Source organism: Dromiciops gliroides, chromosome 1 (assembly GCF_019393635.1).
Source record: "Dromiciops gliroides isolate mDroGli1 chromosome 1, mDroGli1.pri, whole genome shotgun sequence".
Taxonomy (NCBI): domain Eukaryota; kingdom Metazoa; phylum Chordata; class Mammalia; order Microbiotheria; family Microbiotheriidae; genus Dromiciops; species Dromiciops gliroides.
The window spans coordinates 464,466,308-464,482,409 of record NC_057861.1 but is presented as its reverse complement, the minus strand read 5'-3'; positions in this window follow the sequence as shown (position 1 = coordinate 464,482,409).

Genomic DNA, 16,102 nt, shown 5'->3' with positions numbered 1-16,102 from the left:
AAATACACAGAGTATTTCAATGAATTGTTATAAAATTGATAATAGCAGAATTTTAAAAAGTAGGTGTGTTAATAAAAATAGATAAATATAATAGAAATGGAGGAATCTATATTATGTTTAAAAGCTACATAATGGAACAATATGCCTATCGTTATACAAAAAGAGCTGATCTTGAAAACAGGAATAAAGGAGTTCAAGTCCTACTTCTCACACATATTGGCTTTAGGATATGAGGCAATTCTCTAGGACTCTATAAGGTGCTCAAAGACTGCCTATCTGAACTTCTGGACAATATCCCCAATTAGGAATTCCCTACAACAATGAAATCAAGGATTTGTTTCAAAAGTATTTATATTGCGATAGAATGCTATTGTGCTATAAGAAATGATGGGCAGGATGCTCTCAGAAATACCTGAAAAGACTTACATGATCTGATACAAAGTGAAGTGACAGGAACCAGAAAAACATTGCACAAAGTAACAGTAATATTGTAAGATGATCAACTGTCAATGACAACGATTTTTGGCAATACAATTATCTAAGATGATTCTGAAGGACTCATGATGAAAAAGTATTACCCTTCTCCAGGAAAAACAAAAAACGAAAAACTGATGGAGTCTGAATGCAGATCAAAGCATACTCTTAAAAATCTTTCTTTTTTCTTTTTCTTTCTTTCTTTCTTCCTTCCTTTCTTTCTTCTTCCTTCCTTCTCTCTTTTTCTCTCTTTCTTTTTGTCTGTTTTCTTTCATAATATGACTAATAGGGAAATATGTTTTGCATGACTACACGTGTATAACCTATAACAAATTGCTTGACTTCTCAATGAAGGTGGAAGGAGGGAGGAGATTTGGAGCTCATATTTTTTAATGAATGTTAAAATATTTTAGATGTAATTGAAAAAATGCATTATTTGAAAAATAAAATAATCATAAATTCCTCTTTGGCACTGGTAATGATGATAAAAATATAAAAGTAATCTAGAGGAAAAGACTAGGTAAGCAAGAGTCAGAAAAAATTAAAAAGAAAAAGAAAAACAGTAACCCAGCATCTATTTAACTAATAAATAGAAATGACAGAGGAAAGGACACTCTACTCAAAAAGAACTATCAATTTCAAAGTAAAATCTCACAATGTCATTGTTTTATTTTGTCAAAATTCATGTTTATGTAGTATGAAAGATATGTGGTGTGTTACAAATGAACCTGAGTCAAGGTTAGAAGCAATGAATTAAATAAAAGAGACAAAAGCTGGTAGAAAGACAATGAATAAGCTTGATGGGAGCAAAATACCAATATTATAAATAATTATTATTTATAAAATTATTAGTCCACTCCTATACCTGTTTATCTTGATGTTAACCTGAAAAATATTTGTACCTTGCCTTAATTATCATCAGCATAACTATCTGTTTGAGGTTGGACCTACTTGGATTGCAAATACACTTTGTTTATTGCCATCCAGAGAGAGAGGCCATGGGGACATGAGCTGATGCAAAGTGAAATGTACTGTATACAAAATAACTGCAATATTGTGAGATGATCTGTTATGAATGACTCAGTTATTTTCAGCAATGCAATGATCCAAGACAACTCTGAAGGTCTTATGAAAAATGCAATCCATCTATATAGAGAGAACTAATGGTATTTGAATACAGATTGAAGCATAATTTTTTTGTTATTTCCTTTATCTGAAGTTTTATTTTTGTTTGTTTTCTTTCACAACCTGGCTAATATGGAAATGTTTTGCATGACTGCTCATGTATCACTTATATTGAATTGCTTGAGTTCTTGGGGGTGTGGGGCCATGGGGAGGGAGGAAGGAAGAGAATTTGGAATGCAAACTTGTTTGTTTTTTTTAATTGATGCAAAAAATTGTGTTTTTGCAGCTAGGTGGCACAGTGGATAAAGCAGTGGCCTTGGATTCAAGAGGACCTGAATTCAAATCAGGCCTCAGAAACTTGACACTTACTATCTGTGTGACCCCAGGCAAGTCACTTAACCCTAATTGCCCTAAACAAAAAAGAAAAAATGTAATTTACATGTAATTTGGAAAATAAAATTGTAAATATTTTTTAAAATCATCCTGGAAAATAGTCCTAATTTAAGAGTGTTGACAGTGTGATGTGGATTCCAATTAATAATCAACTCATGCCATCTAATAAGGCTATGTGAGGAATCAGGATGGGAAGGGGCAGGAACATTCAGACCAGCATGAAAATGAAACTTCTTCAGCTAACACTTTTCTGTTCATTGTTTTACCACTGACTAAAGTCCTCTAACTGCTTCTTGCCAGGGTTAGCTTAGCATTTGTAAAGAAGAAGGACAAGAGTCAGTGGTTGGCCTTAGGAAAGAAAAGGTCATGTTGACCTTCTAAGTCTAATTACTTTGTCCATAGCACCTCCCCCATCCCTTGCTGCCACATCTCATTACTTCTGCTTTCAGTCTTCTTCTTACTCCCTAGATGCAGCCAAATTCTTGTCACTTTAAGCAGTGTAGGAGGAGCACACAGACAAAAAAAGGGTAGTTAGAATGGAACACAATAAAGTCCAAGTAGACATAGACATAATAGCTAAAAATAAAATTATATGTTTATACATACACACATACAGAATATATTATATATGTGATTTATATATAAATGAATCCCCTATTTTCCTCTAATATATACACATATATACATATATATTCTCTTATATATACACATATATATGTATATGTGATAGTAAGAGAAATGCACATTAAAAAATATTTTGCTATTTTACCTCATACTCAACAATTGGAAAGCCTAATTTTAAAACTGTAAGTGCCATTGAATAATGGTGATGGTGGTGGTGGTAGTCAAGATAGCTAGTATTTATATCTAACAAAAGATTCACAGTAAAATTGTTTTGTGGTATAAAAAAACTGATAATGGACTGGGCACCTTTGATTGGGGAATGACAAAGCATGTGTTGTTTGATGTAATGGTTTATTATTTAACTGTAAAAATGACAAATGAAGAATTCAGGTAAGTATGGTAAAACTTGAATGAAAGGATTCAGATTGAAGAAAGGAGAGTTAAAAGGATAAGATACATAACGATTATAATAATGTAAAGGGGGGCACTAAAAGGAAAGTCAATCCAAATGAGTAATAATAACCTAGTTTGGTCCTAGGGAACATACAACAGCAATAATCCAATAATCACAACAGCAGCAACAACAAAAAGCCTTCACTCCTGTTGGTAGAAAGTACATATTTTGTCATAAATATTTTTCATTGTTATAAAGGAGGATCAGGTTGATAGTGAGAGATACATTGTGAATTTATGTGAATCAATCCATATTCTGTTGAACCTTGGCTTTAAAGGCTACATTGAGTGCACAATCATCTACTCACAAAAAGTTGGCACACTCACTCCCCCTCTAATTTGGTCTTGGATTGTAGCCTCTTTGTTAAATGGTTTACCATTGGTGTGGAAGCTGCTCTCGATGCTGTTTTCATCCTTGTTGAAAACATCCAACAACATCCAAGAAAACATCATGGGATAATGGGAGCAATCAAACAGTCCTACTTCACTCTGTTGGTGACTGGGAAAGCATGAGAGCATCATCCTTCATGTTCCAGACATGTTCTATTGAGGGACTCACTGTACAACTGAATTAAACAATATGGAAAATAAATATTTTTCATCCATTTGTTTTTTTCCTCTGATGATTCTTAGGCCTATTTCTTCTGAATAATCACTTATCTAATTGAGAAGGCCATGTAATATTTACAGACTTGATGAAATAAACACTATATCATTTATCAAAACAAACAAACAAAAACCCTGCATCTGCATCTGCAGGAACTTGTCATCTCTAGGGAACCCCTCTTCCATTTGGATCCTGCACAGATCATCCTTCATGACAGTGGCAAACATTTTTGGAATTCATATATCACTCTGCTATATGCCTCACTTGACATTTAAATCAAATAACTATTGAAGAGAGAATTTTACCCCCTGAGATAGGAGTTGAAATTCCAGGACAAGATGAAGGGATCCTTTAGGATTTAAGCTATGGTTATAGGACTATAGAATTAGAGTTGGAAGAGACCTCAGAACATATATAATTCAATTTCATTTTATAGACTAGGAATGTGAGGTCAAGAAGAATTAAGTAACTTGCTCAAGGTCACAGGATCAGGGCTGGTACTGAAACCAGATATTCCAACTCAAAATCTGTCATTCTGTCCACTGTCTCTTCCATACTTGAGAGACTCCATTCTAGAGAAAAGCCTTAAAGGCAAGCTTTTGCTTTACAATGTAATTTTTTTAATTAACAAACAATAAATAATGGGACTTCTGTACCTTATAGTCAACTGTTATTGTGAAAGTATGATTTGCTCTAGAAAATAGTTTGAAAAAACTTTCCCATGTTCTTCTCAAATTTTCATCAAAAGATAGGTGTGCAGACAATCTATGTGAAGATTTTATAAATAAAATAAAGCAGTTTTTAATGTCCCTTTATTTTTTTAAGTAATAATTTTATCTATGATTTTTCTCCATTCGATTAATATCAATATCTCTGAAATATCTTGTGAAATAGTTTTTAATGTTCCTGTGCAAATTATAAATAGTATTTTTATATGTAGATTTTTTCAATTGATGTTTATTTTTCAGGTCATTGAGGTTTAAGTGACTTGCCCAGGGTCACAAAGCTATTTAGTGTCAAGTTTCTGAGGGTGGATTTGAACTCAGGGCCTCCTGAAGCCAGGGCTGGTGTGTTAGCCTTTTCTATTGATTCTTGTTCTGATCTAGCTGTTCCTCCAGATTCCATTTTTGTAAGAACCATTTATATTTTCTACCATTTTGAGGATTGAGTTGTTAGAGTTTACCATCATTGACATCAATAAATCATTTAGAGACAAACTAAAAAATCTTTTCCATTTTAGGGTCTATTTGTTACCCTGCTAATACAATCTTTGAATGCTGTTAGAGTTATTATGCTTAGTTTGGGTTTCATACAAAGCTTTCTGTAGATATATCCTTACTAATTTTTGGAGGCAATAACAATTATAATTTCACATCATCCTCATCCAGTTATTTACGAATGAGATTGTTTTTATTACCTTACTTTTAGGTATTATTGACTTATTTGAAGCTTGTTTAGAGCTCTTATAAATGTTTGTACTATTATTTTTCTTTATTTATAATTTGATATTGATCTTGACCATCAATATTTCTACTCCACAGTCTGACTGAGAAAACTACAAATAATCCTTTGTCACATTAGCAACTATTGCTGCTTATAGTTTTCTCAATTTTTCTAAAGTTATTTGATGCTTCTTGAAGACAAAATTCATGATTAATTAGATATATGTGTCTATTAAGAAGCCTTTAATTTCTTTACCCCAAATCCCTATTTTCCATGATTCTTGTCATGGTAAGCTCCCATAGCAACTTTCACATTGAAGTCTGTAGTATTTTTTTGGTTTGGAGGATACTCTCAAGTTCTTTGTAGATTAACACCACCTTTTCATCTTCTCCAGCAGATGTTAGTATATATATTGATATTTATTTTTATGGTTATTATGCTCATCATGAGTTCTAAAAGAAAAGATAATCAAATATCTTCATAAAATGATTTTAAATTGAGGTATGTGATCAAACTAACTATCAATTTCTTTTATTATAAGGAAAGCAGAACCATCCTAGCATTTTTATTTCTTTATTAATATATTTTGTTTTTAATCATAACTGCTTTCCAACAAACCATCACCCTGACTTTTATCAAGGATGTTTGGTATGATGGTCCACTCAGCAACACGGGTAGGAGCAGAGGAAGGAGATGGTGGGAGTAAACCTGAGTTAAACTGTGACAAGGAGATCAGTGATAGGACAAGAAGGCAAGAGATTTAGGAGGATAGTGGAATAACAAACTGGTTCAGCAGGAGTTAAGATTAGGAAGGGAAGAAAGTATAGCTAAAGAAGGGGTAGTGGCTCTGGGATGTATTAATGAGTGCTGAGATTGGAAGTTATGATGAAAATGAAGTACAAACTTAGGGATATTAAAGCACAGAGAAATTGAGTGATTTAAACATGTATGATCAGATTCAGGAGTTTTGGAGTTATGGACATGGGACACTTGTGGGTGGCAATATCAAAGGTATAATCATTCATATGGGTAGTTGAAGCAGAGAAGAGTAGGTCATGGGAGCTGAATAGATTCAGAAACTTGGGAATTAGAGCATTTGAGAAAATATCAATGTGTTTATGTTGAAGTCCCCTAGTACTTGAACTCCCCAAGAGTTGAGGAGGAATGAGACACCGTAAACCAAACACTGAACTCATTAATTAAAGGAGAAAGGATGTCTTGAGGTTTGATAGATAATAACCATTAAGATCTGGATAAGGAATAGAGATTCCTAAGTGATGGAGGGAGAACCTGGAAGCAGAAAAAAAAGAAAAGGATATTTTGACTTTCCAGCTGGGAGCAGTGAATTAAAAGGTACAGGAAGTAGTGCAGCCAACACAGAAACCTGAAGATACAGTGTCATCTGGCAGGATTCAAATCTCAGTAAGTGTCAGGGTATGCAAGTTTAAAGTGAAAGAATGTTCATTAAAGAGCAGAACTTCAAAAAGGCAAGCCTATTTGGAGTAGGACAATAGGACATCAGAAGTAGGGTTGAAATGGATAGGAATGACAAAATGAATTGTTGGAATTGGCTAGGGAGGAGGTTGTTCTTTGACAAAGGATTTAGTACCAAAGCATAGGCTCCAGCAAGTTCTACACCAAGCTAGAAAACTTTAGAACACAAGCCAACAATAGATTTTGTGTCTGTCATGATCTAGCTTAATGCAAATAACCTCATTCTGAAAATATTGGCTGTGGTGACCTACAAAATGGACAAATTATCATTTAAGTATAAATACTCTACTCCTCCTCCCCTTGGTTCAAATATAGAATAAGTTGTTTTTGTTTTTTTTTTCTTTTTTCTCATTCACCAGAGCTCTATTGATTCAGCATATATAAATAAATGTCTCTAAATATATAGTTATCCAGTCAATTTTGAGTTAACTGCTTAGTAGGGCAAGCAATGATGCAAGATGTGATAATAGGGGGTAAAAACTTCGATAATACTCAGTACCACCCATGTAGCACCATGTCTGTGTACTTTCCATGTCCCTTACCAGAAAAAAAAAGATATCTTAAACATGTTGATTTTCTTCCTACCCTGTAAATGAATGAATGAATGAATGAATGAAAAGGGCATTTCTTACAAATAAAGTGCTTATAACTGAGCCATAATGTGCCAAGCACTGTGTTGACTGCTGGCAATATAAATTGAAAAGTGAAGACCGTTTCTGTCTTCAAGAAGCTTATACTCCAATAGGAGTAGACAATGCCTATAGGAGAATTGTGTCCAGAGAAGGTTATTTTGGTTTGGCTAGTGAGTAGCATTACAGGGGCGACACTGACAAAAATATTTGCAGGATTGAAGGTTCAAGAACTGAAGGGGATATGGGTGTATATATATATATATATATATATATATATATACACACATATATATACATATATATATACACACACACATATACATATATACACACATACATGTACATGCACACATATGTGCACATATACATACATATGTGCACATATACATACATATGTACACATATACATACACACATATATGTACATGTATATGGTTGCTGGCCAAATGATGGCAGGAGTGTGAAGTGTGCCATGGCCTCAGCAAATTGATGTAGTGGGTGACAGAGACAGCTAATAATCAGGACAGTAGTGTGCCAGAATAAGAATTTCTGGGGATGAAAGGGTTAATTCTTTCAGTTCATCATTTTTGGTCTGGACAACAAGGCTACTGTTGATATGGTGGCCAGAGGGACACATAATAGACAGATAAGTAAATGTGTATTGACAGTATATGGCTGGTTTTGACATCAATCCATACTTTATATTTATTTACAACTGTATATAAGGCTTCTGGTGTGTATAGTTTCATTTGGGTCCTTTCATTCTTTAAAGAGTATGGATTTGTTGCTTGATAAAAGAAAGGGTTAAGGGGGGCCGCAGAGGTGAGAGAGTGACACGCGGCCTCTTTCTCCATTCCCCCATAGTCAGAGAGGGGAGTCGGGCGTGTGGGCATGAGGGATGAGCCACGGCACATCATCCGGTGCTTGGCCCCCCCTCCACCCCATTTCCCTCCCTGGGCCCAAAAGACAGATAGTGAGAGACAGACAGACAGAGACCAAGACAGACCCCCCCACACACCCCCATTATCTGGGGCCCCATGAGGGAAGGGGGAGAGAGCTCCTCTCCTCCCTGATCCAAGGTGGGGAGGCAGGAACAGCAGCCCCATCTCTCTCATTTAGCATTTGATTTTAGTTCTCTTAACCCCTCCCTGCTCCCAGTCCTCCTGTCTCCCTTTTCTATTCCCAATCTTTTCTCCATTGGGGGTTCTCCCTCCCTGTCCTCCGCTGGGGCAGCCTCCCCGATTGGCCAGGTTGAGGTGAGGGGGAGTTGGGAACAACAAATGGAGCCATCAGATTGTCAAAAAAAAAAAAAAGGTTAAGAAAGAAAAGATACACGGAGATATTTTCTCCTCCCCCAAGCTGACTTAAATTTGGTGTTACCAAAATTGACACCAGAGCAAAGAGGAAAAATGGATAGGTGCCACATGAGCACACTTCCGATAGCTTGGAGGAGAGACAAAATCTTGTACCAAGGGTAATATAATTGTGTACACCTAAGAGTATTCCTAAAAACCATTTAAAAACCAAACAACATAGATAAAAACCACAATGTAACTATCAAAAAAGACAATCCTTAGATTTGAGGAGAAAATTTTAAAAACTTCTTTAATGTATCTGTACAAATTAACAAAATTTTATCATATGTGCGTATATCTATATTTATCTATCATCTATCTATCTATCTATCTATCTATCTATCTATCTATCTATCTATCTATCTATCTATCTATGTAAAGAAGACCATTAAGTGATAAAGTATGGAGAAAGAGGTGAAAGAAACAGGCAAATACAAGTATTTCTATCACAAAGTTATCAAGGAGATATGTCTTAGCAGTCACAAAGAAAATTTTTACTTTAGTTCTGTTGCCTTAAGAGAATAACTTCTTTGTGTCTCAGGGCATAATGTTTATTTGTCTTCAGGGATGCTGTAATTTCCTTCCAGATGCACTTAGTTAACTCTGACTTACTTGAAAATTATTTCTTCCAATTTGATTACCAGATTGTCTTACATCTATCGAGGAAATCTGCCATCAGCTAATACTCTGAGCATAACCACAGAGGCTTTTAACAACCAATAACACTCCCATTGTTCTTCTAATCAATCCAAAGTAGGAAATGAAGTCTATTCAGGGAATAGTTTAAAGTTGTGTGCTAAAATTTTAGATACTAGAGTGGTTTACATACTCATTACTTTGGTAATTGAGGATTCCTCTGTGAATCATGTTAAATAAAGACAAGATAATATGAGCTAAGGAATTCTTACTATGTGATAAAATTTTACTACAAAAACAACTACTACTACCACTCCTACTAATGGAGATGATAATGATGGTGGTGATGGTGATGATGGTGGTGGTGATGATGATGGGCACTTATATAGCACCTTAAGGTTTTCAAAATATTTTACTAATATTATCTCATTTTGTCCTCATAACAATTCTGGTAGGTAGATGTTATTATTATCTATATTTTACAGGTGAGGAAACTGAGGCAGGCTGATCTTAAGTTACTTGCCTAGGGTCACACAGCTATTATGCGGCCATATTTAAAATGAAATCTTCCTGACTAAAACCATTGTTCTATCCACTACACCAACCTAACTGCTTCTTAATTTTAAATATGAAGCTAGAATTGGAACCTTGTTGAATTAGTTATCATTTTAAAATTTATTTCATTTTTCTTATCTTCAGAATTATAAAAAATGACTTATTTTGCATATGCTGCCCTTCAATATAAATATATATATGTATGTGTATATATACATATATATATAAAACAAGGCTATCCTTTATAAACATCTTTCACTCAATACATATTTGTTTTGTCTATGACTAATACCTCCCTTAACTACCCTCTGTCTTAATCATCCTCTATTGTCCTACTATCCCCACCTAATTCCATATTGAGTTTATGTATTTCTATACAAAACTTTTTTTTGCATATGATTTATATAATTCAACCCTTCTTTGCCCAGTTCAGAGGAAAATAAGGGCCCAATTTAAACTCTTTCCCCATTCCTTTCTTCATATTTGTTCTTATGCACTCCAATTATGTTAATTTTAAAATAATTCTTCTTTCCGCTCTGTTCCCTAGTAGAATATTCCTTTTTTCTTTGCTTTTCATTTTATGACTTAATATCACCAAAAAATAACAACACCATTCCTAGGCCCTCAGTCTGATTTATTCCATATAAGACTAGAAGAAATTAGAGTTCCAATGGCATACTTGCCATTGAACACTTCATCATTATATAGATTCTTCCCACTGTTCAAATGTATTTACCTTTCTGTGATTATCTTGATTCCTGTATTAGCAATTCAAAGTATCTACTGGTCTTTTTATCAGGAATATTTGGGATTCCTCTATTTCATTTAAAAGTCAATTTCTCTCCTTTTATAATTATACTCAATTTTCTGGGCAGGTTCTTCTTCATTGAAAATCATGGATTTTTGGAATATCTCTCCTCTCCTTTATTGTGGTAGGTCTTATGTGATCTTGACTGTGGATTCCTAGTACTTGGATTCTTTCTATCTGCTCCCAGTATTTTCTCTTTGACTTGAAAGTTCTGTATTATTGGGTATAAAGTTCCAGAAGTTTCATTTTGGGGTTTCTTTCATGAGATGAAAAATTGATTCTTTTTATATTTGCCCCCTGGTTCTAAGAGATATAGACAGTTTTATTCTATGATTTCTTGAAGCATGATATCCAGATTCATTTTTTTATCATGGCTTTTGGGCAGTCTGATGATTTTTAGATTATTTTTCTTGGCATGTTTTTCAGATCACTTACAACTCAACAAACACTAATTATTAAGTGTTTACTATGTACCAGACATTAAGCCAATTGTTTGGAATACAAAAAAGGCACAAACCAGTCACCTCAAGTAGCTTGCATTCTGATGGGGGATACAATATTCAAACAATTGTGTAAGTACAATAATCTCAGAGAGAAGACACCATAATTAAAAGGGACCATAAAAAGACCTCAGAAGATAACATTTGAGCTAGAATTGAAGGAAGCCAGGAGGAGATCAAGCAAGAGGAAATTCCAGGTGTGGGTGACAGACAGCAAAAAGTCAGAATATGGAATATAAATTGTGATGAATAGTAAGTGGGTTGGTGTTACTGTATCAGAAAAAATATAAGAATGGTAAGGTAGAAAAGACAGGTGGTAAATGGTTATATTTTATTCTAAAGGTAAAAATTCTAGAGATGAGAGCCATTCTTTCTTTGAGAGATGACATCCAGTCTACAGATATGTGAAGACAGACTTTGGAATCTGCAGATATGGAAGAAAAGGTGGTTCCTCAATACCTTCTTATTTTCCAGCTTTCCTTGTTAGACATTTTGGGGAGCTTTAGTCCCCTTGGTTGAGATTAGACCTCTGTCAGTCAAACTGACATCTCATTTTACTTTGATCTGAGGAGAACTTCCCTGATTTCTCTTTGGTATTTGGTTGGACAAATGTGTTTATTTTTATTCACTATCTTGTTTTTGAGTTGTTTTTTACTATGTCTGACTCTTCATAACCCCATTTGGGATTTTCTTGGCAAAGATGCTGGAGTGATTAGCCATTTCTCCAGTTCATTTTACTGATGAGGAACCGAGGCAGACAGCATTAAAGTGACTTCCCCAGGGTCACATAACTACTAAATATTTGAGGCCAGACTTGAATTTATGAAGATGAGTATTCATGATTCCAAGTCCGGGACTATATCCACTGTACTACCTAGCTGCATTTACTATCAGTCATGGTTTTATGTACAACCATTGTTTTGTGGGAAGGAGTTAAGCTTGTGGTAATCTTTCCCCATAAGGGAAAGGAAAACGGATATGTTTTCAACCTATATTCTCCTAGAAGCAGGAAAGGTTAGGCATAATCCTAGTCCGGTGTTCCAGACTAGAGACTAGAGAATAATGTCCATCCTTGTGGCCCCTTCTCCAGCTCTAAAAAGCAGAAATTGCAGTGGCCCTCACAATTGAGAAAAGATTTACTGAACAAGATTTCAGAGATATTTATCAGTGTCTCTCATGAGTTTCATTTAGATAACTCATATGGACATACGTATCTTACATGGGCAACACAGAATTCACACAAACAAAAATATTATCTGCAGGTAAATAGTTTATATTTCACTTGGGTTGGTGGGTGGGACAAAAAATATGTATAAAATATGTATGCAAAACAGAAATAAAGCAATTGAGAGGTATTAACAATTTAGGGAATCAGGAAAGTACTTGTATCAAAGGTCACATTTGAGTTTAGCTCAAGGACAGCTAGGTGGCTCAGTGGATAAAACAGTGGGCCTGGAATCAGTAAAACCTAAGTTCAAATCTGACCACAGACATTTACTAGCTGTATGATCCTGGATCAGTTACTTAAACTGTTTGCCTTTATCCACTGGAGAAGGAAATGCCATACCACTCCAGTATCTTTGCCAAGAAAAACTCATGAATAGTATTGGCATGTTATAGACCAAGGAGTCACAAAGAGTTTGACATGACTAAATGACTGAACAACACCACTTTGATGGAAGCTAAGAAATCTCAGGCAGACGTAAATAAGAACTGTACTCTGGGTGTGGAGGATATTTTCAAAAGTACAAAAGCATGGATGTTACCTATGAAGAATACTAGGTATGTCAGTTTGGCTAAAACATAGTGTATACAGGTGAGTAATGTGTAACAAGTCTGGAAAAGTCAGCTAGACCTAGTTTGAAAAGAGCTTTAAATAACAAAAGGATTTTATAATTTTTCACAGACATAATAGAAAGCCACTGGAATTTCTTAAGCTGGGAGGTGACATGGTCAGATCTATGCTTTAGAAATATTAGCATATCAGTTACTCAAAGAGTGGGTGGCAAAAAGGAAAGGCTAGAGGCAGCCAGATTAATGAATTACAATAGTCCAGGGGAGAGGTAATAAGGGCCTTCCTTAGGGTGTGAGGCGAGAGAAGGGCATGTAACCAAGAGATGTGGAGAAAGAAGCAGTAAGAATTGGATATTGATTGGATATGTTTGTAATCTATACCTCTATTGAAGTCATTGATAAAAATTTTTAACCTCACAAGAACCAGGAGAGATGCCTACAGTACTCTTTGGGACCTTTCATTCCAACTTGACAATGGCCTCTGTGTCCAGCACTCAACAAGTTCTGAATCATCCTAATGATAATATCCCCCATTTTTTTGATTGCCTCATGATTCCATTACTCCCCCTCCCCCCAGGTTTAGTCCAGGTCACATTCCTGGTCATGTCCAGGGGGATGTTTCTTACTAGTCTAGGTCAGGTCCAGGTCATCAACAGGTCAAATCTAGGTCTACTTCAGGTCTAGTCCAGGTCATGTCCAGGGTCTGGTCCAGGTCTAGCCTAGGTCTAGTCCAGGTCATGTCCAGGTTGTGTCCAGGTCTAAAATAATGCAAAAATCTTGATAAATAGCAACAATATAGAAATCAGAAAGAATGGTCAAGGAAGACCATAGTCCAAATACTTCAACATTCTAGATATGCATTTTTATTTAAACCTGGCATTTTTGGTTTTAAAAAATTGATGAAGTTGGGTGCTTGAGTATTTATATCCTGTTGGTTTCCATTCCAGTCAAGTGAAATTGTTAGGTTCTGGTCAAGTCTAGGTCATGCCCAGGTCTAGTCCAGTCCCTTCCCCCTGCCCCCATCACCTATGCCTTTATGCTTGGGGCAGACAGAATCGACTGGCAGTTCACCTCTTCCCATCTCCTCTGGGGAGCCATAATCTCTTCCATATGGTTAGGTTCAACTGCCCCCCCCCCCAACTCACTGCTAAACTCTCCTTGACTTTCAGAGATGTTGATCCAAACCATCTAGGGCAAAAAGCAAACATAATCCTAAAGGGAACACCTTGCAGACTTCTAGAGACAAAGTGGTTTTCAATCAATATCATAAAGCAATGGGTATTAGAAAAACTCTGTCCACAGTATTATTTCATGCAGCTGAGGGAGTATTAGTTTGTTGCTTGAAATTAACATGGCCCACTCAAATATACATCAGCAAACTGCTTTCCCTCACTCTGCCTTCATAAGGGGATTCCTTTGAATGTCTAGATGTTGAGCCTTTAGAATTCTTGGCCACAAAGAACAGTTGCCCAAAAGGAGGACTATCCAGATTACTCATCTCTTGTGGGCTCACACCAGATGGAATTAAACTCCTCAAAGGACTAGCAAGACAATAAATTTACAAAGGATATAACCCTCTGCAAACCAAGCAACTGAGATGCTGAGTGTCCAAGTCTTCATAAGGAGGAAGCTAGGCAGCCCAGCTGATAGTGTCAAGGAGCTTACTGGGATTATTATTACTCTCATAAAATGTTAATGCCATCGGGCCTATGATTCCTGGGCCCTGACTATGCCATTCAAATTCAAATGTGCTCTAGGGATACAAATATCAGCAACACACTGGAAGATACAGCATAACAATATGGCATAGTTTGGGAAAATTAAAGGGCTTCTAATGAAGTTTCCCCATGATAATGGACTTGGCTGATAAAACAGGTTTTAATTAGGATCAGCCCTTACAAACCTAGCAAGTAGTTCCCCTTATAAATTCAAAGTGATTTGTAACCATAATTGTGGCACATATTTCTGCTGCTCCTCCTACCTTTATCCAAATAATGATTCTTACATCAAGTGACTACCCCAAACTCTCTGGGCTCAATGAGGATTTTATATCTAGTGCCCCCAGGCATTATAGTCACCTGACTTCTTGTAACTAGCAGATTTCCTATTTTATTTTCCACTAGGGAATACCAAATACTATGCTTTTCTTCCTCTGATCCTCTTGTATACATATGCATATATGTATGTGTATGCATGTACATACATATTTAATTATATGTATATGTACATATATACATGCCTACTTATGTATATATATGTATGGGTGGGTATATACACGACTTTTTTTTGGTTGGGGAATGCACAAGTAGTTGGCATCAGGAAAAGCTATGAAGTAGCTCATGACCGAGCTGAACTTTGAAGGCAACTAGAGCACCTAAAAGGTATAAGTGAGGAGTGCATTACAAGCTTGGGGACAGCTTATGCAAAGGCATAGACAGTGATAGGTGTGATGTATATATGTGAGGAACAATAAAAGGGTCAGTTTGGTTGGACAACGGAGTGTAAAAGGGAGTAATGAATAATAAGGCTGGAAAGGTATATTGAAATCAATTGTGAAAAGCCTCAAGTACCAAAAAAAGTTTGATCCTAAAGGAACCATTAGAATTTATTACAGATTAGAATGATATAATCAGAACTATGCTTTATGAAACACTTTGTGAGTGATGGATTAGAGGGAAGAAATGAATGCAGGGAGGCCAATTAGGTAGTTAAACGGTCCAAGAAAAAAGTGATGATGGCCTGAACAAGGGTGATGGTCAGGGGCAGCTAGGTGGTGCAGTGGATAAAGCACCAGTCCTGGATTCAGGAGGATCTGAGTTCAAATCCAACCTCAGACACTCCACACTTCCTATCTGTGTGACCCTGGGCAAGTCACTTAACCCTCATTGCCTCAAAAAAAAAAAAAAAGAACATTAAGGGTAGCTAGGTGGTGCAGTAGATAGAGCACCAGCCCTGGAGTCAGGAGGACCTGAGTTCAAATCTGACCTCAGACACTTGACACTTACTAGCTGTGTGACCCTGGGCAAGTCACTTGGCCCTTATTACCCAGAAAAAAAAAAAGACTGCCTTATGTGTTTTGGGGGCAGCCAGGTGGCACAGTGGATAAAGCACTGACTCTGGATTCAGGAGGACCTGAGTTCAAATCCAGCCTCAGACACTTGACACTTACTAGCTGTGTGACCCTGGGCATGTCAATTAACCCTCATTGC